General features: G+C 36.8%; 1 protein-coding gene across 1 annotated transcript in view; it reads right to left on the bottom strand.

Moving 5' to 3' along the window:
- Positions 1-20,022, bottom strand: part of Znf804a (zinc finger protein 804A) — a 220,117-nt gene that overhangs the window by 167,326 nt on the left and 32,769 nt on the right. The gene's annotated exons all lie outside the window — the stretch shown is intronic.

The following is a 20,022-nucleotide window of genomic DNA, read 5'->3' as shown; positions in this document are numbered from 1 at the left end:
CCATTCTTAGCACCCTGTACAAAGCTCAAGTTCAAGTGGATCAATGACCTTCACATAAAACCAGATACACTGAAACTAACAGAGGAGAAAGTGAAGAGAACACATAGGCACAGGGGAAAGTTTTCGAACAGAACAATGGCCTATGCTCTAAGATCAAGAATTGACAAATGAGACCTCATAAAACTGCAAAGCTTCTGTAAGGCAAAGGACACTGTCAATAGGACAAAATGGTGACCAACAGATTGGGAAAAGATCTTTGTAAATCCTATATCTGATAGAGGGCTAACATCCAATATATATAAAGAACTTGAGAATTTAGACACTACAGAATCAAATAACCCTATTAAGTAAATGGGGTATAGAGCTAAACAAAGAATTCTCAACTGAGGATTATCAAATGGCACAAAGCTCCTAAAGAAATGTTTAACATCTTTAGTCATCAGGTAAATGTGAATCAAAACAACCCTGAGATTCCACCATAATGGCTATGATCAAAAACTGAGGTGACAGCAGATGCTGGCAAGGATGTGGAGAAATAAGAACACTCCTCTATTGTTTTGGGGATTGCAAGTTTGTACAAGCACTCTGCAAATCAGTCTGGAAGTCCCTTAGAAAATTGGATATAGTTCTACCTGAGGACTAGCTACATCACTCCTGGGCATGTACTCAAAAGATGCTCCAACATTTAACCAGGACATATGCTCTGCTATGTTCATAGCAGCCTTATTTATAATAGCCAGAAGCTGCAAAGAACCAATATGTCCTTCAACAGAGGAATGGATACAGAAAATGTGGTAGTTTACACAATGGAGTACTACTCAGCTATTAAAAACAATGACTTCTTGAAATTCTTAGGCAAATGAATGGAACTAGAAAATATCCTGAGTGAGGTAACTCAATCACAAAAAAAGCACACATGATATGAACTCACTGATAAGTGGATATTATTCCAAAAGCTCTGAACACATAGGAAGCAATTTACCAACCACATGAAGGTCAGAAATAAGGAAGACAAATTGTGGCTGCTTCAGTAGTTCTTAGAAAGGGGAACAAAATACTCACAATAGGAAATATGGAGGCAAAGTGTGGGGCAGAGATTAAAGGAAAGGACATCCAGAGACTGCTAAACCTGGGGATTCATCCTACATGCACTCACCAAACCCAGTCACTAGGCAGATAGAGTGGGTGGATTGGTGGGAGAGTGACCTCATGCAGGTAGGGGAATGGGGGATGGTTTCCAGAGATAAACAGGAAAAGGGGATAACACTTAAAATGTAAATGAAGAAATAGCCAATAAAATAAAAAATAAAAGAAGAACAAAAATTTTGCATATATTTATTTTCTACTCTTAAAAAGTTTATTTTTGAAATTGGGTGTGTTGGGTTATGTAATAGAATTTGAGAGCAGGTACTTAAGGAAGCCATGAGGTCAGAACCCCTGAGGTAAAGGTTATTCGTTGTGAGACAGTCTACATCGATTCTGGAAACCAAACTAAGGTCATCTGCAGGAGAGCCATACTGATTCTTGAACCACAGACTCATTGCTCCCGTTCCGCAATTCCATATTACTTGCTCATTTAAAGGTCATTTCTGATAAACGGGATTGTTATGAGATATCTACAGGACACCAAAAAATTTCAATATCCAAAGTGTCAACTTTAAGAAACCAAGGAAGTTAGAGATAAAGCTTCACATTATGAAAAGCAATAGCTCCTAGGAATGTTGACTCATGCCTGTATCACTAGCTCTAGATGGCTCTCTCTAACATCTGGTTTGCCAGCCTCCCTACAATGTGGAACGTGTCCTCAAAAACAGTGCTCACAATCTATAACTCCACATCCTAATAAAGGAGGATTGTGAGTTCAATGCAGCATAGCCACATAAGCATACAAAACTTGCTCAAAAGAAAAACGGAACAACATTCAAGTTTTACAAAACAGCGCTTTGTAACACTAAAGGTCATGTCTTGAATCTTCAAAGTTTAAAAAATGCTTTTTAGAGAAGATCATGCCTGTGCTGAGTTATAAAAGATACTTAATGAGAAGATAAAAATAAAGCATATGTGGTTGCCCTCCAGTGATCACATTTAATAAACAAATGCAGAAAAATATAACCAAAGGAAGCAAACAAGGGATTGCAGTATTGATATACTTGCCACCCAGAGCTCACTACAGATATAGTGTTGGAGAGTTGAAGAGGTTCTGAATAAAAGTTCACCCTATGGCTATGAAACAATTATATATAAAAACACTGATTAAATTCCCTCAACCTGAAGAATTTTTGTGTTCTCGCATGGCTGAAGCTAGTGTGATAGTATGCTAAGTTCCCTTAATTTATGCATTTATTTGCTCAATTATGCACTTGAATATTAGCATTAGAAAATGTTACTAAATTCATAATTTAAAATTTTACTGGAAGTGACATTCTGGAAGTAACATCTCTGCAATTGTGATAATGTATGAATTTTCTTGATCATAAGTGAAGACTGTACGTGTCTGTGGGCATTGATTTAAATGTAAGGGCAAATATTAAAATGTAGTTAAGAATTTTTCTGTTCCAAGTAATTGACGGTTGTAGCTTCTCCTCCAAGGTCCATGATTTCGCCAGCCCTGTGTAGTTGGCGAAGTTTCCCTCTTGCTGTGCAGGTCTTGAGTTCAACTACAGAGCTGTTGGTTACCCCCAAGGTGTGTGTGCCACTAATACACAATAAAGATTATTACACTGCGCTGGCCATTGCTGTGCTTCACAGACATCACATCTGGGCAGGGCTGCTGGTTGCTTACCTCCTTGGAAATCATGAATATTAATTTTGGTACCATGAAAATTTGTCCCTATGGAGGTGGGTGTCAAATCAATTCTAATTCAGGGACCTCTTGGCTATATATATATATATATTGTAATATATATATATATTACATAGAGTCTTCCTTCAATGATAGGGACCAACCTTCTACTTCATAAGGTGGAAGGAAATTCAAGCAATAGCAATAGAATTTGTACTTGGAGTTTCTTGGACAACATTGACCAGCCGATTACTCAAAAGAGGCTACTGTGACTGGTCTTGAGGATTTTGTTTGTTGATGTATTGTGGGACCATGAAAGATACCCTTTTCCCTGGTTGAGCTAAAGCTTGAAACCCTGGTGACCCTGAAGGATGGTAGGTGCTTCGTCTGGTTCCCGGGCATCAGGCCCCTGTCACAAGCTGCAGCTCCTCAAAGATTCGTGGTCTTCAGTCACATACAGGCTAAGGCCCTCCACAGGTAGAGGAGAGTGACCTGTGGTCACATAGGCTCAAGACATATCTCCATTTTAATGAGATACCTAAAGGCCTGGAGGACTTAGCCAATAAATTCTCTTCCAAGGTACTCCTCCCTGTAAGGGTATTTAATCTCGAGCATACCCTGAGAAGTGGGATATGGTTTTAAACATCCATTTTCCACCTTGACAATAAATGTCTTAAAGCCGTGCACTGCCTCTTTTCACCAGTATCCACCATGAGGAGCCATAAAGAGGGCCTTCACCTGGAGAGCAGCAGTCTAATCTCCCTTACAAGGCCCATCTGTGTTCCACAACTGCCACCAAGCCAAGACCACTCCTCAAACCTTCAAGCCAAAGACGCTTCAGCGAAACCAGCCAGAGCTCCCCTCTTTTCCCCTTCAGCCTATGGGCCCCTACTCCATTCTCAGATCATCCACAGATTTCTTTGGTGCCTGGATGTCCTAGAGCTTGAGAACAAGATGGCCCTAGCTTCCTTGCAGGGCCAGGAACCCTGTCTAAGCTCTGGCTATCCTGCTCTTAAGCCGTTGCTTCTGGTGCCTAGGGCAAGCACAGTCAACTCCAGCATCCTGCTTGAAGCAGTCATGCCCTATGGCCAAGTGAACGTGGACCCACAGCCCGACAATCTATTCTCTTGGAGCATTTTCAGCCCAGGTTGGAAAATTTTATTAAACTACATATACATATACAGATTTATAGATATTATAGAACTTAGGTCTAGATATTTAAGAGTATGATTCCTTATTAATTGTTCAGACATCCTTACTGTTATTTTATTCTCCTTTTGATTTTTAACTTCTATTTGCAACAGACAGCAGTCACTACAAAAATACCACAACCAACCAAAATGCAGAGTATATACCACTTCCAAATGGATATAACCACAGCACAAATCCTGAACCTAAAGTTGAGGGAATACTGTGGGAAAGTGTGCAGAAAGATTGCAGGATTCAGAAGACTGAGACATTTTCTCTCAGATTATATCTTCTACTAATGCCAGAAGCTACACCCATTAAGTTTCACCAACATGACTGACTAAACATGAGCTGAACATGGATACCTACAGATATATCAAAAGGGATGGTGGAAGAGCTCTTGAGGCCTCAATCATTCAAAGAGGCCTCAATCATTCAAAGAATTATAGGCAAGTAAATAGTATCAAGAATAGGGACAAAGTCCTACCTAGGGAAAAGCTTACCAACAGGTTATCCAATACTAAATGGTCAACTATTTAAGCATACATAGATACAAGTAACAACACACAGATAGAGCAAGTTATAGAGATATAGATGTAAATATGGTCATACATTAGTGAATAAAGAGGCCATGAATTTGACAGGGCAAAGAAGACTATATGGGAACTTTAGGAAAGGGAAAAAGGAATGATGTAACTAGAAAGAAATAATTCTTCAGAAGTGCATGTTGACAGGAACCTGATATAGCTGTCTCCTGAGGGTCCCTGCTAGAGCATGACAAATACAGAGGTGGATACTCGCAGTCAACCATTGAACTGAGAATGGGGTCCCTTTTGGGGGAGTTAGAGAAAGGACTGAAGGAGCTGAAGGAGTTTGCAACCCCATAGGAAGAACAACAATATCAACCAACCAGAACCCCCCCCCACCTCAACCCACAGTTCCCAGGAACTAAACCACCAACCGAAGAGTACACATGGAGGAACCCATGGCTCCAGCCACATATGTAGCAGAGGATGGCCTTGTCAGGCATCAATGGGAGGAGAGGCCCTTGGTCTTGTGAAGGCTCAAGGCTCCAGTATGGGGAACTGTCAGGGTGGGGATGTGGGAAGGAGTATGTAGGTTGGTGGCAGAGCACCCTTATAGAATCTGAGGGAAGGAAAATGCAATAGCAGGTTTCTGGAGGGAAACCAGAAAGGGGATAACATTTGAAATGTAAATTTAAAAAATTCAATAAAAGAAAAAAAGAATGGACTAAGCAGATAAACAACGTTTAAATTATTGACGAACTCATGCGTTTACAGAGCTTGATTTTGTTCACATAGCAACAAGGACATGTGAAGACTTTCTCGATTGAATTGTAGGTTGAGTGGTTAACAGAATGGCTTTTAAAGTGGCTGGAGGAAAGGACACCATTTACAACTCTCTTCTTATAGAAAAATGGTCATTATTTATATGTAAAACTATCTACATGCTGGGAGCATATTCACAAGTTTACTGTTGGAGGACATAGAGGAGTATTTGTCAATGTGGAAGGTTTACCTCTTCAAGCACTTCATTTTCTAGTGATCTTGACCACTCGAGTACACACATTCAATCACAGTACTTGAAGTCTGTGTAGAGGAGGCGGTTAGTTATCATCTTCTTATACAAGGTTTCCTAAAAGCCTGTTTTGCATCACACAAGATGTTCCATGATCACCTTGAAAGCTTCCATTTGACTTGCCAGCAGCTTTATAAGGACAGGATTGTAGAAATAAGTCATCAGTAAACATATATTGTAAAGTCCCCAACCTCAATGCAGAAATAGACTAAGTGATGGTTTTCCTGATCATTTAAGCTACTTGTAAAATCTTTAAGAGGCTGACCATTGAGAGTTTCACCATACTTCAGTGAGTATATGGACAACATAAATTGGACTTGTTTTCTTTTGATTTGAATGAGGTCATAATGGTGGTGGGAATGGAACTGGTAATACTAGGAAGGGAATGGGATCATGGTGCATCATGTGAAATTTCTCAATAAGAAATAATAACAGTAATTTTTTTTAAATTCATACTTTAAGAAGATCCATGACCAAACATTTTCCAGTAGAATTGAACACATGTGACTGCCCTATTCTGTGTTGACCTGAGAATTAAGAAATTTGAAAGTAGAGGGATGTGAAGTTTTGGTCTATGGCAATATGATCAGTGACTGATGAAGTGTGATTATTGAGATAAACATAGAAGAAATGTCAGTTTTACAGCACTAAAACATCTATTCATTTTTTGCCCTTTCAAAATAATAAGATAGAAGCAGAATGTTGGAAATGATAAGTTGATGTCTAACATTCTGTGGCAATGCATGATAGCAATCCAATGATGATCATATATCTCAACAAATAATTTATTAATGTACCTTCTAAGTTATTGCTTTGGCTTGAATATGAGCTGTTTCTAACAGGCTTGTGTCTTAAATGATCAGTCTCTAGTTTGTGGCACTACTGAGAAGGCTTCATAACCATTGGAGGGCAGGGAGAGTTAGGTAATAAAGAGTGGCCTACAAAGTTAGACCCACATTTGCATATTAAGTTTCTTCTGAATATTGGTATGCTAGAATAGGAGCCTCGATTTTGCAGCATTTGAAAGTCTGTTCATGGTTGCAGGATCATCAACAAACTTTGATACGAATTTTTTCACATATAGATTATTTATTATTACATGAGGATAATTCCTGAAGCTTCAAGTTTAATCTTATCCAGTTCCATAATCATTGCAATGAAATTGTTCCAGTTGTTTCAGTGACAGAAAGTAAGGAAGTGAAATGGAGAAATCATAGACTTAAAATCTCTACAAACTGAATCACTATATTATGGTGTAAAAGGAGTCAGAAGACCTATGATAGCTAGAAGGAGGGTGGTAATCAACATGCACCAATAGAGGCTGTGGCTAAGTCCTTCATTCTTGCAAATTGACTGGGAGCTTCCCTGGCCCTTCTTGCTGTTGGGACAAGCAAAAATCACTCCCTAGTCTACTGGAGCCAAGAATAATATAGCATGTATTAATATAAAAGAGTAGAGGATGCTGAATTTTTTATTGAGAATCAGGCTGCTAAATTCCTTACACTCATGCTTTTCATTTAATCTGTCAGGATATTGGGAACAAAAGAAACAACTGCTGAGCTTATGTAAGACTATGTTAAAAGAGTTCTAACTAAATAATTTAATTATTGTTAAACACATTAATTCTGAAATGCACCCAAAACGTTGCCTTCTAAAATTAGAGAAAAGGATGTCTTATTCCCAAAGACTCTTTTATAACATTTTAATTCTGGGCAGAAAGGCACACAACATAAATCTGTTCTGAACTATTGCCCTGTTTCCATTTATTTCTTGAAGGGAATTATTTGCATACTAGGAACATGTCCATATCTCATTTCAGCTGATGACACTAAATTATTCCATTTTTATATTTAGAATACCATCACAAAATTTAAATAGATATTAAATATAAATATACCTTTTTATAAAATATCGAAAAGTCTGAAGTATAATCATTCAGACTTTAGTAAAAATATCTCTAGAGAGTACCAAGGTGTCAATGTAAACATTAAGTATCTCTATTACACTACTGAGTTTTATTCCACCTAAAATATATTTGAAAGTTGGAAAAATACCTCACAAAATAAGTCGCAGCTCATCTGCTCATTTACTACACAATTATCATGAGCTTTACAAGCATCACCACAGCAAAGGAAAACAGGTTCTTATATGAAAAATTGCTCCTATTTCTAACCTAAATTTTAATTTTTAATTGCATAGATTGAAATTGAGAATAAAATGAGATACACAAGAACAAGTTGCAACTTAGAAACTGATGTTGTTTCAAAAACAGTTGAACTCATATAGTTAGATCACTATGAAGTGATTTAAAATATTCTACATATTCCTTAAAGATGGCAATGGACTCATATGATAATAGTTAATGTTAAATAAAAGACATTTTGATATTAAGCATCATAATTTATTATAAAAATACCCACAGATGTCCAATGGTATATAGCTATCACCGCATCATTGTAAAAATTGCTCATGGTTTTGTAGTGGGGGAAAAAATCTCAGCGTCATATAAGTACAGCATACATAATTTTGCATAATGGTAACAAGTTACTGCTCTATTTTACATACTTACTAGTTTTTATTTATAGCATTACATTAGAGCATACTTTTTTATTTAAAATTATACTTTATTTAAGCAGTGTGCTCTCACACCCCAAAGAACCTTACATTTCTTGCCATCTCCAATCTCGCTTGCTCCCATCATGAGGCCATTAAAAGCTCATTAACATTATTTTAATAGGCTCACTCTATGATTTTTACATGGCTGTGAAGTCACTTAACAGACATTCATAAGAATTTGTTACACAGTTAATTTTAAGATGTTAATGCATTAGTCTAAATCCAGAAGCTGTATAACATCAAAGGCAAATTTAACATAAACTACATTGTATGTGCAAATAGTTATGTATGTAAGTTTATCAAATGCCACCATGCTATATAACATTAAATGAGATAAAAAACAGACAACACTCTAAAGAGAATAATTACTTGGGATCAATTTTCATTATGATCAAGAAACATGCAAACTTATAATCATGTACACACATGTAACACAGCATATATACTCCACTCTAGCATAAAGTGTAATTAGCAAATAGAGAAAACAGAGATTTATTATTTTTATGCCAAAACAGTTGTAGTTGACAGATCCCATGAAGGAGGAGCTGCAGTGGAGCGTCCTAGAGAAGGCCACCTCTTTACACAGCTACAATGGGTATATCCTGGAGAGGAACAGCCCCAGAGGCTTATTCCCAAGGTTGCTTTTTGTTGTTGCTATATTCCTCATATATCTGGCAAGGTGGGGCTGGGCATGGGGAGACCCTCACTGCCTAGAGCCTGGAGTGATTACTTCCCATGTGAAAACCTACACTATTGGGAAATTTTCCTGCAGATCAGCATAAAGATGAACTTTCCTAAATATTGTTTAGATGAACTAATGATTTTACAGAATTCCTGATCTAAGTTAAATAGTTTTAAGAAGGTCGGGTAGTTGATCAAAATTTTAAGGAGTTAGTTTAAGTTGATTTGCCAGAGAAATATAACAAAGTTAGAAACAAGAGTAGAATGTGGCCCCTCTGCATAGAATAGTAAGGGCTGCATAGCATAAAAGGAGTTTTCATTTGTTACAAGCACATAATTGATTAGAAAGAAAAATAGACTTGAGACAAGATAATGATCAAAGAAAGCATTTCATTCTACGATTGGTTGGAGTTCCTAGAACTCGTGATCTATCTGTGGCCACAAGTTTCAGTGTCCACCATGAAAAGACAGGGTCATGAATAAAGAGTAAAAAATTCTATTATGAGCATAAGTATAGAGGATAGATGATTAGACAGTTAGCTAAGCAATACTTCAAAATAAGATATATGATAGATGATGATCTATTTTTTGGTAAATACAAGTTGTCTTCAGCTAAACATAGGAAAAGTTTGTTAAGACAGAGTAGCTTCCTTAAACTTTGTTAATCAATGATAAAATAATTATTGCTTTGGTGTTACATTGAAGAGAAAGATAGATGGAAAAATGTTTATAGTTGAGTTTAAAAAGAAGAAGGTATAATCGATAGTCCTGTTGTAATTTCCTTGTGTGTAATGATTTTAATATGTTTCTGAAGAGTATGTTTTTGTGGTGATTGCTTTTAGAAAATATGTAACTTGTGGCTATGAGGTAATCTTTTTCTTACATAGAGAAATATGTTTTACGAGTCATAAAAAGGTTAAGAAAAAAGTAAAGTTATTGGAGTCAACTCACAGGAGTTTGTTCCTTCCATCAAATATGTGTGTGTGTGTATGTGTGTATATATATATGTGTGTGTGTATGTATATATTTGTATATGTGTTTATGTATATGCATATATGTACAAATGTGTATGTATATGTAAATATGTATGCATACATATATTTGTATATAAAGTTGGCTAGAGGTTTGCTTCATCCATCAAATGGGTGAATATGTATATATGTTTGTTTGTTTGTATGTATGTATGTGCATGTATGAAGTTTTGAAGCTTTCCTTGTTTCATTTACTCAATGTGCATGTATTTGTGTTGTATGATTTTATCCCTCTTTCTTCCTTCAAGTCACTGGCTGCCTTTAGTACCAGGTCCTGTCAGTCGCTATCTAAACCAGCCACTGTCAGAGCTATTTGTGTTGGCCACCATCAGCTGCTATCAGCACTGGTTCCAGTTGCCAACTCCATACCTGGTCCTCCTTAGTTTACTATGTGACATTGAAGCTGGAACTTAAAAGATAATGTTTATGTGTTACATGCAAGAAATTTTATTCTTTAAGAAAAAAATGGAACTATTGAAAAAAACAAATAATTTTTAGAAAGAAAAAGGGTAAATACATGAAGTAGACAAATGGTCAGAAAAGATAAAACACAAGGTATCATACTTAGCAACTGACCTGTATTCACCATTTAGTTACACTCAAAAAATGAAATATTTCAGGAATATTTTGTAGTTTTTCCTGACCCATTCTCAAATCAAAAATTCTTTGAAATATCCCATTTCATTTAGGAGTTAAAAATTCATTTAGTGTTAAAAATTCAGATCTGGCAAGTAGGAGTGTCTCAGAGTCTTGACACTTTTTTTTGACATCCCAAATCTAGAGAGGGAGGCCAATTGATGTTCTCCATGGCTCAGATATTCAACTGCTGTGACAATAACTTTCTGGCTACATAAAATCCTTACTTACTAGTTTCATCTTCTAAACAAATGATGATTTCATACAAAGGCCTTGAATAGTTATAATTTTCATGTATTCTATGCCAGCTGCATATATTCATGAAAATAATTTAAGCAGAGAAAAGATGACAGAATTAAATGGTTAAGTTCATGATTTTAGACAGTTTGAATAGGCTTTTCCATGAAGAAATTTACTGATTCCCTTTAGGATTCTAAACAGGATTAGGAAATTAAATTATCTTAAACTACAACCATGAGAACCATTAAATTTAATGCAGTGAGGTTTAAGAAATAAAGTGGGATTTTTTTGCTATTTTGCTGTTCTTTTCACGTGTTATCAGGCATAACAACTGAGCAGTAGTCATTTTGCTTATGCTAAGAAGAAAGATTAATAGCTATAATCTTAAATAGCTACAAGGTTGAGGTGGGAGGATCATAAATTCAAAGCCAAATTGGACTACGTAACAAGACCTTGACTTCAAATGAAACACAACCAAAGAAATGGCAAACATCAAACATCAAAACCCCCTAAAACAAAAGTAAATGATTACCTTACTTGATAGTTCTTAATCTATGACTATATATCAACTGTTTCAAGTGCATGCACTAAGTTGAAGACATTAAGTCATTTTTTAATTCTATGCTTTTATTCAAGGCATTTCAAGAAAGACAATGGATTATATAAAATTGAACTTGGTTTTAATATTTTAGTAGTCAAATTAAATTAGTTCTCATTGAACTCACCTTAATATTAACTAATGCAGATTTACTAAAACATAAAGGTAAAACATAAAGGTAGATGGTAGAGATCTTTACTTGCTTTCTTTAGTAACACTTCCCTTATATACATAAGAGATTGATATTGTGTTATTCTGTACTGAGTCTACAGTACCTTGAACAACAGTAATTACTTTGTGATACTGCTTAGAGTCTTCTAAATCATAGCAAGACAGGTTTATAATGTCATGGAAGTCCTTACATTTGAAGTGGAGCATCTGGTTTGACTTATTTGCGAAACTTCTTGAGGACACCCTTTTGGACTGTGAGAAACATGGTATGTAGTTATTTCAGAAGAAAAACAGCTTTGTATTGTAAAATACCTATTTTGTTGGACGTACATAAATTATTTGCATAACATGCACATACAACTAGAGAAGTAAGGGAATGACAAACAGTGTTTGTCTTTGAAAGTAATTGTCTAGCAGAGTATATTTCTTACAAATATAATACAACAACTATCTCTCCAGAGGAAGAAAATAGTGAGAAATATAACTGTTCTCTCATACCAGAATCAGTAAAATCTCTGAGTCTTGTGCACAGATGACATGTTTAACAAAAAGTAATATGAAAACAACAGTTCAGATTTTAAACAGACATTGATTCCAGTGGAGAGAGAGAGACTCTGTGGCCTGCATGCACACACTCATGCTTAAACACACACACACACACACACACACACACACACACACACACACACACACACACATGCACGATGGAAACTTAAGGTTGGAAGAACCTAGAAGCATAGCTTTCCATCTATATTCATTACTATAGCTTCAGAATTGAATTAACAGAAATTTAAGGACTGAAAAAAATTAACTTTTAATAATTATTAACTTTTATCAATCAGATATCAGAATTTCAAAATAGGTCTTAACTAGCTTAATTAATGGTATTTTCCAGATTTCATTCCTTTGAAGAGATGTGATGGTGGGAGACATTTTCCTTGCCATGGTGCTACTGAAGAATAGCAGATTTCTTGACTCCATGGTCATAGGGGGCAATGTAATACTTTCCACTCCCTCCTCTGCTTCCCTATTTTCCCCTCTCGCTTTTGCCTTTACTTTTCCTCTACTACATGGCCAAACAGTTGATTTCCTCTAAGAAAAGGAAAGAAAAAATCTTGTCTAATTTAATTGAATTGGATATTGTTGATAATACTTCAAAAGTTATAGAATAATTTGGAAAGAATACAGGGTAATTATTAATTAAAATATTTATATAAATTGATATTTGATTATATAATCTCCAGCACCTGACTGTTAGAAATCAGCAACTAGTTAATTAGTAAGTTCCAAGATTTAGCAATATGAAATCCATATTTTAAGTATGCTATTTTATTTCTCAGTCCTTCAATTCAATAATGATCTGTGTTATTTCCTTAATCCATCAGAATATGTTTATTACAATAAGTGTCATATATACAAAAATGCTATCAATATTTGTGTGGTTTGAAAGAACAAAGTGTTAAAACAACTGTATTTTACTTTTCAAACCATTAGAAAAATATGTGGCTATCTAATCACATTGCTGGTCCAATCGGGAGCATAGAAAGTAAGGAGAGGAAAAGTCCTAAACTGCTTTAAAATAAACGAACCCCTTCACATCAAGAACTCTGATTGTTTTTACTGTGTTTATTTACTTTGTTATTATAAAATGATAAAAAAGATGTTTTCATCTGTTTTTTGAAGTACATTTGAGAATGTATATTGAACATAAGATGTATATTGTAAATATATAATAATAATTACTGTCCTCAAAAGAAGGAGTATACCAAGAATAATCAAAGGAATCATACTTCTTTTCATTGTCCTGTTTACAGAATTCTGTAAATAAAAAAAAGAAGTTTGGTATCATTACCTAGTTGGGAATTCAATAACTTTAATACTTTGGCTGCAAACTATTTTTAAGACAAAATCTCAAATGAAACGTTTAAGAGATCTGGACTATTTGCAATGTATTGACATCACAGATTAGTTGGCATTCAAATCTCTTGTGGAATTCTGAATAAGTAGTGAACATGTTTCTTCTGAGGATAACCTTAAAGAGTGGGCAGACACTCATGACACAGTGCTTCCCTCTCCGTTGGTCAGTTCAGACAACTTGTGCCTCCTACCATTGACATCATGACAGAGATGACACTCTAGCAGGAAGACAATCCCCAGATATTTTGCTAAACAAATCTGGGGTTGATAGGAAAAGAGAAATTCCTCTGTGTATTACCGACTCATACTTAAATGTACCAGACTTTATCTTCTTATGAAATTCAACCAATATTCGTTTATATCTAGTGGGATCCACACTCTGCTACACTAAGAGTCTTCTATACATGAGGAGACCTCGATGATAACCAGACAAAGGTACAGCACTTTACTTTCTTCTTTCCTTCTGTACTACTACAAATTTAGAAATCTAATGTTTAAGATACAAATTTACACTCCTCCATTGCTGGTTGGGTTGAAAGCTGGTACAACAACTCTGAAAGTCAGTCTGGGGTTCCTCAGAAAATTGGACAAAGTACCAGATGATGACCCAGCTATACCACTCCTGGGCATAGACCCAAAAGATGCCCCAACATATAACAAGGACACATGTTCTACTATGTTCATAGCAGCCTAGTTTATAATAGCCAGAAGCTGGAAAGAACCAATATGTACTTCAACAGAGGAATGGACACAGAAAATGTGGTACATCTACACAATGGAATATTACTCAGCTATTGAAAACAAATAGATGGAACTAGAAAATATCATCCTGAGCAAGGTTACCCAGTCACAAAAGAACACACATGGTATGCACTCAACGATAAGTGGATATTAGCCCAAAAGCTTAGAACACCAAAGATACAATTAACAGATCACATGAATCTCAAAAAGAAGACCAAAGTGTGGATGCTTCAGTCCTTCGTGGAAGGGGGAACAAAATATTCATATAGGATATATGCAGACAATTGTGAAGCAGAGACTGATAGAAAGGCCACCCAGAGATTGCCCCCACATGAGGGTCCATCCCATATATATTTACCAAAACCAGACACTATTTGGATGCCAAGAAGTGCTTATGACAGGAGTCTGATACAACTGTCTCCTGAGAGGCTCTGCCAGAAATTGACAATTACAGAGGTGGATGCTCACAGCCAACCATTGGAGTGAGCACGGTGTCCCCAATGGAGGAATTAGAGAAAGGACTGAAGGAGTTAAAGGCATTTGCAACTCCATAGGAAGAACAACAATATCAACCAACCAAATACCTCAGAGCTCCCAGGGAATAAACCACCAACCAAAGATGGAGTGAGCCATGGCTCCAGCTGCATATGGAACAGAGGATGTCATTGTTGGACATCAGTGGGCAGAAAGGCTCTTGGTCCTGTCAAGGCTCAGTGCCCCAGTGTAGGGGAATGGCCAGGGCAGGGAGGTGGAAGTGGGCGGGTGGGTGAGAAAACACCCTAATAGAAGCAGGGGGAGGACGATAGGATAGGGGGGTTCTGGAGGGGAAACCGGGAAAGGGGATAAAATGATAAAGTAGTTTAGATATTACTCTGTATATGATTTATTTTCTTGTCACTCTCACATCAAATCTCTAAAGGGAAGAAATACAAAATTTGTGGTATCTGCCAAGTTGTTCATTAAAGCTGAATGAAAGATAAGCAGTAGGTTGTAGCTGGGCCTGAACTCTGAAATATAAATCACTATGACACGTGAACCTTAGAGAAAATGCCTGGCCGAGCCCTGCTACAGACTAAGGTAAACATATGGAACATTAAAAACATTGATAGCTATATGCTTCTTTGTTTACACACAAAGACATGTGTTATATTTTTCTAATAACTAGCTCTGAAAGTTCCCTATTCCCAAAACCATTTTAGAAATTGGCTCTGTTCAAGTCTAATATTTAGTGACTATTTATTTATTTTTTTTTTTAATTCCCCTCCCGGTTCACAACCAAACGGTTCCACATCTCATACCACCTCCCTGCACCCAGCACTCTCTTCCTGGTCTCCACAAGGATGTCCCCACCCCACCAATCCCATCAGACTTGTAAACTTTCAGGGGCCTCCAGTTACTGAAGATTGGGTGCATCTTCTCTGACTGAACCCAGACCTGGGAGTCCTTTGCTGTATATGTGTTGGAGGCCTCGTCTCAGCTGGTGTATGCTGCCTGGTTGGTGTCTAAGATATCTAGGGGTTCAGGTTAATTGAGACTACTGGTTCCCCTACAGGGTTGCTCTCCTCCTTAGATTCTTCCAGCTTTTTCCTAATTCCACCAGAGTGGTCAACAGCTCAGTTCCTTGGTTGGGTGCACATATCTGCATCTGACCCTTTCAGCTGCTTGTTGGGTCTTTTGGAGGGCAGTCATGATAGGTCCCTTTCTGTGAGTGCCCCATAGCCTCAGTAATGGTGTGAGGGATTGGGGCCACCTTTTGATCTGTATCCCACTTTGGACCTGCCTCTGGACCTCCTGTTCCTCAGGCTCTGCTCCATTTTTGTCCCTGCAGGTTTTTTTCAGACAGGAAGAATTATGGATCAGAGCTTTGGCTGTGGGATAGCAACCCCATCACTCACTTGATGCCCTGTCTTTCTGCTTGAGGTAGATTCAATAAGTTCCCTCCCCCCACTGTAGGGCATTTCATCTAGGGCACCCCCCCACCTTTGAGTCCTAAGAGTCTCTCACTTCTCAGGACTCTGGTACATTCTAGAGGGCCTTCCCAACCTCCTTCCTCTTGAAGTTGCCTACTTTTGTTTTTGTTTTTGTTTTTGTTTTTTTCTGCTGACCCTCAGAGCTTCAGTCCTTTTCCCCCACCCAATATCGGATCATGTTCCCCTCTCCCCTCATCCTCATCTCATTTCCCTCCCCTGTCCTTCCCTCCCTCTCTCTTTGTGGTTGCTCTCCTCTCCCTCCCAGGTGGAACTAAGACATCCTCACTTGGGCCCTTCAAGTTGTTGACATTTTTGAGTTCTATGGATGCTATCTTGGGTATTCTGTACTCCCTTTTGGCTAATATCTACTTATTAATGAAAATATACCATGGATCTCCTTTTGAATTTGAGTTTTTCACTCAGGATGACATTTTCTAGTTCTATCAACTTGTCTGAAAAACTCAAGATGTCCTCGTTCATAATAGCTGGGTACTATTCCATTGTGTAAATGAACTACATTTTCTGTATTCATTCTTCTGTCATGGGACATCTGGGTTGTTTACAGCTTCTGGCTATCATAAATAAGGCTGCTATGAACATAGTGGAGCATGTGCACCTATGGCATGGTGGGGCATCTTTGGGGTATATCCCCAAGAGTGGTATTTCTGGATATTTAGGTAAGTCTATTTCCAATTTTCTGAGAAACATCCAAATTTCCAAAGTGAACCTACCTACGATGGAGGAATGTCCTTTTTCTCCACATCCTCAAAAATCACCTGAGTTTTGATTTTAGCCATTCTGTTTGGTATAAGGTGGAATCTCAATGTCATTTTGATTTGCATTTCTCTGATCACTAAGGACATTGAACATTTCTTTAGGTGCTTCTCGCCCATTCAAGATTCCTCTACTGTGAATTCTCGGTTTATTTTTATATAGCATTTTTGATTGGGCTGTTTGGTTTTTTTGGTGCTAAACTTCTTGAGTTCTTTATCTATTTTGGATATTAGCCCTCTATCAAATGTGAGGAGGTTAGTGAAGTTTTTTTCCCAATCTGTAGGATGCTGATTTGTCTTATTGTCTATGTCCTTTGCCTCATAGAAGCTTTCTAGTTTCATGAGGTCCCATTTATCAATTTTTGTTCTTAGAGTGTGAGCCATTGGAGTCCTCTTTAGGAAATTTCCCCCTGTGCCAGTGAGTTCAAGGCTCTTTCTCACTTTCTCTTCTATTAGATTCTGTATATCTTGTTTTATGTCGAGGTCCTTGATCCACTTGAACTTGAGCTTTGTGCATCGTGACAAATATGAGTCTTTATTCATTTTTCTACATATGGACATCCAGTTAGACAGGCATCATTTATTGAAGATGCTTTCTTTTTTCCATTGTATATTTTTGGCTTCTTTGTCAAAAATCAAGTGTGCATAAGTGTGTGGTTTTATTTCTGGGTCTTCAATTCTATTCCAGTGGATCAACCTGTCTGTCTCTGTACCAATACCATGCAGTTTTTATTACTGTTGCTCTGTTGAGGTCAGGGACGGTGATTTCCCCAGCCATTCTTTTATTGTTAAGAATTGTTTTTGCTCTTATGGGATTTTAGCCTTTTCAGACAAATTTAAAAAATTCATTAGATGCTACTACAAAAGCATATACTCAATAAAACTAGAAAATCTAGATAAAAATGGATGATTTTCTAGACAGATACCACAAACCAAAGTTAGATCAAGAGCAGATAAACTTTCTAAAAATCCCATATCCCAGGAGGAAATAGAATTCCTTAAAAAACTTCCCAACCAAAAACAGCCCAGAGCCAGGTTGATTTAGTTCAAAATTCTACCAGACCTTCAAAGAAGACATGATACCAATATTCCTCAAACTATTCCATAAAATAGAAACAGAAGGAACACTACATAATTCATTCTATCAAGCCACAACTACTCTGATACCTAAACCACACAAGGACCCTCCCAAAAAAAGAGAACTTCAGACTAATCTTGCTTATGTATATCAATGCAACAATATTCAATAAAATTCTTGCAAACCGAATCCAAGAACACATCAAAACCTTCATTCACGACGATCAAGTAGGCTTCATTCCAGGGATGCAAGGATGGTTCAATATATGAAAATCCATCAATGTAATACACCATATAAACAAACTCAAAGAAAATAATCACCTGATCATCTCCTTAGAAGTAGAAAAAGCATATGACAAAATACAACACCCCTTCCTGTTAAAAGTATTGGAGAGATCAATAATTCAAGGCCTATGCCTATACATAGTAAAAACAATTTACTGCAAACCAACAGTCAATATCAAATTAAATGGAGAGATACTTGAAGCAATCCCACTAAAATCAGGGACAAGACAAGGATGCCCACTCTTCCTACATCTATTTAATATAGTGCTTGAAGTGCTACCTAGAACAATAAGAAAACAAAAAGAGATCAAGAGGATACAAACTGGCAAAGAAGAAGGAAAGAAGAGGTAAAGGCTTCGCTATTTGCAGTGATAGTATACATAAGTAGCACCAAAAATTCTACCAGAAAACTTCGCCAGCTGATAAAGTGGCCGGATATAAAATTAACTCCAACAATCAGAAACTTGCCTTTATACAAATAATAAAAAGGCTGAGGAAGAAATTAGAAAAATAATTCCCTTCACAATAGCCACAGATAATACAAAATATCGTGGGGTAACTCTGACCAAACAAGTGAAAGACCTTTAAGTCTCTCAAGAAGGAAATTGAAGAAGATCTCAGAAAATGGAGAGATCTCCCATGCTCATGAATTGGCAGAATTAACATAGTAAAAATGGCCACCCTACCAAAGGCAATGTTTCACCAAAACCCCAACACAATTCTTCAAAGACATGGAAAGAACAATTCTCAATTTCATGACGATTTAATATTGGTAATTTTTAACAAAAAGGATAGTAAACTTTTACTTTATTTGCTTCTTTCTTATATAAAAGAAACACAGTAAATACACAACATATTCTAATTATGAATTTCCCTCCTATAAATCCTTCCAGGTTTCACCACACCTCCACTAATCTAACATCATAATACATGCATACACGCACACACACACACACACACACACACACACACACACAAAGAATCATGTAATAAACATAAAAAACAAAATGGGAAACTATAACATTCAAAAGGTCAGTAAAAGAAAAAAATGCCCCCCAAAAAAGCCATATGAGACAAAAGTCTATAAAAATAAAATTAAGTTCCTTTAGTGTTGGTCATCTTGTGTAGGGCATAGGGCCTACTCTTAAATGTGGTTAATATGTACAGTTAGACTTCACTGGGGAAAACTATTCTTTCCTTTGAAAGTGGGTGTCAGTTGCACTTAGCTTCTTGGTTAGGGATGGAAGTTTATGCCCATTTCCTCTCTCAGCATTGGGACCCCATCGGGCTTAAACTTTTTCAGGCCTTGTGCATGCTGCCACAGTCTCTGTGAGTTCATACATGAATCAGTCCTGTTGTCTGAAAGAGACTCTTTCTTGATGTAATCCATCCCCTCTGGCTCTTACAATCTTTTGGCCTCCATTTTGGTATAGCCCTCTCAACTCTTAAGGGAGGAGCTTCATGAACATATCCCATTTAGGACAAAGTGTTCCAAAATCTTTCTCATCTTTACACAGCTTACATTATTCGCTTGCTACTTTATGTTGTTTTCTAACATGTATTTTCATTTTTCAGGGTAATAATTTTTGTTTCATGTAATTTTATATTCATATCCTTGAGTCCAATTACCCTATGTTGGAATTTTAAAAATGTTAATTTCTTAGTAGTTTATTGTGCTATTTTTCTGTTTTCCTTTCATGAGATATTAATTGCTTAA

Source organism: Rattus rattus, chromosome 5 (genome assembly GCF_011064425.1).
Source record: "Rattus rattus isolate New Zealand chromosome 5, Rrattus_CSIRO_v1, whole genome shotgun sequence".
NCBI lineage: Eukaryota > Metazoa > Chordata > Mammalia > Rodentia > Muridae > Rattus > Rattus rattus.
Note: the sequence above shows the minus strand (reverse complement) of the source record. Positions and strands in the feature narration are given on the sequence as shown.